This window comes from Nelumbo nucifera, chromosome 1, assembly GCF_055504915.1.
Source record: "Nelumbo nucifera cultivar China Antique chromosome 1, China Antique-T2T, whole genome shotgun sequence".
Lineage (NCBI taxonomy): Eukaryota > Viridiplantae > Streptophyta > Magnoliopsida > Proteales > Nelumbonaceae > Nelumbo > Nelumbo nucifera.
This window is the reverse complement of record NC_142649.1, coordinates 189,413,858-189,416,173: the sequence shown is the minus strand read 5'-3', so window position 1 is coordinate 189,416,173 and position 2,316 is coordinate 189,413,858. Positions and strand designations below refer to the sequence as shown.

The 2,316-nt window shown below is 30.3% G+C and overlaps 1 non-coding gene across 1 annotated transcript; it reads right to left on the bottom strand.

Moving 5' to 3' along the window:
• Positions 1 to 1,469: 1,469 nt before the first annotated feature.
• TRNAL-AAG (transfer RNA leucine (anticodon AAG)) lies at positions 1,470 to 1,550 on the bottom strand. Its single transcript has one exon. It is a non-coding gene; the product is annotated as a tRNA-Leu (tRNA).
• Positions 1,551 to 2,316: the final 766 nt, after the last annotated feature.

The following is a 2,316-nucleotide window of genomic DNA, read 5'->3' as shown; positions in this document are numbered from 1 at the left end:
TAACCCCCCGAGTGGCCAGCGTTGGACTCGGCGTGTCTTTCTCGTTGAGTCGCGGTCGTACTGTCAGACTGAACTGTTCACTGGGCCAGGTCACATACACGTGTCCCCGGACTACGAGGTTGGACCAAATCACCCTTCATCAGTTTAGGATGTTTCAATATTTATAACTTTTTTTTTAAAAAAATTGTTTTAGAATCCTCTAAAAGTACCCAAATTCCAAAACACCTCTTATTTGAGATTTCAAGTAACTAGCGATAGAATACAGTATATCTGATATGGGTGTATTATATCGAAATTTTGAACCTTAATCACAAAATTCAACGAATGAGAGGGTTGGGTATAACTATTGAAACAGTTCGGTGGCTAATGAATAATTAGAATAGCATATGGGGACTGGTTCTTATAGAAAATATGTAGACTAATAGTTTTTATGCAAAAAGTTCAAAGAGCTGGTTACTCTCCATGGTGGAATCAATTGCTGAAGGTAAAAGAAATCAAAGAAAGTTTTATATTGAAGCCTAAGGATGGAGCTAATATAGATGGTTTTGAAAACCCATGGATCTCTACATTATAACGTGGTATTCCAAAGGAAAAATGATGAAATGAGAGGAAGAAATCCAAAAATGAAAGAAACACCTCTTTATACCTAATGGTGAATGGGATGCATCTCAACCCTCTATTAGAAACATCTCCCAATAATAAGTATGGGTTATATTTATTGAAATTTTCTAATAAAAAACACAAATGAAGTACGTAATAGAAATGCCACTTAATCATATAAAAAATGAAAATTCCTTTGAGATTAAAGATGTTTGTACGAAAATTGTATTAGGGGAGAGTCTTCCAAAGTGTAGGTAAGGTGTTGATCAAAAACCAGAAAATTGAAAAACTGAATTGAACTGAAAAATCTGAATTACCCAATTGGTCAGTTCAGTTTCGATTCAATATTGTTTTTTTTTAGAAAAAAAAGGTATTGATTTGGTTTTTATTAACCAATATAAAAAATCAATGGTTCCTAAAACCAACCAGTGTACATATTTTTAAATATATTATATACATTTCTATTATTTCTATTATACATTTATTTAAATATATATTATAAATATAAAAATTAAAAGACAGATTTGATTTGAAAAAAAGATCAATAATTTAATAAGTTTTTATAAAACTGAGTTTAAAAGGAATACAAATACAAATATATACAATCCAAATACATACAAAATAATACAAAATATAAGGTTTTACACTGATGTTTACATTTATACTCCTTCAAAACTGTATGAGGGCTAGAAATGCATAACATCAGGGGCGGACCCAGGGGGTGGCAGATCAGTGGACCCACACGCATTGTATCATATGTGCTGTAGGGTACGTTATACAGGGAATAGAACACAGAATAAAAATTGAAAGGTTACTATTGTAGGTACTTGGTAGTAGAAATTGAACGCTAAAAACAAAATTGGATAAATTGTTGAGAGTGGGATTTGAACCCACGCCCTTTCGGACCAGAACCTTAATCTGGCGCCTTAGACCAACTCGGCCATCTCAACTTTTGGTGTAATTTGATAACTATCATTATACGTTTGAGTAAATGCACGTTGATTTGCGTACATATGGCATATATAGAAAGGTGAGCAATAAAAATGGAAAAACTAAATCAAACCGAACCGAAAATCCAATTAACCAAACTGTTCCGTACTTTTAAAAAATCAAAGGTATTGGTTCAGTTTCGGTTAACTAATATAGAAAACCAGTGGTTAATCGAACTGATTGGTATACATATATTTCTATATATTTTTTATATATTTATGTGTATTATATATATATTTTATATTTTGTATATATTATAAATTAATAAATATGCATTATATATGAATATATATTTATAATATATAATATATTATTTATTATTTAAAATATAATATTATATATATTTCTATTTTTCATTATATATTTATATATTTTTTATAATATATATTATAAATAAAACCGATAAGACCGGTTTAATTTCAAAAATAGGTTCACGGTTTGATTAACTGAACCATAAGCACCCCTACATATATATGATCATCGGAAATAATATGTAATATGTCATCATCGATTACCAAGATTCTCCTACCTACAAACTCTTCCTACATTTCTGTCCATTGAAAATCTCTCTTATCATCCATGGGTGATGTTTCCAATAGATAATATCTTGTGGATAAGGATGTGGAAAAAATTTATGGGTGGAAATTGTAATGAGACTGAGACGGGATCTTCTGAAAATAAAAACTGTGCAAATATTCTTGAAAGCACGCTTATATCTCTTCATGA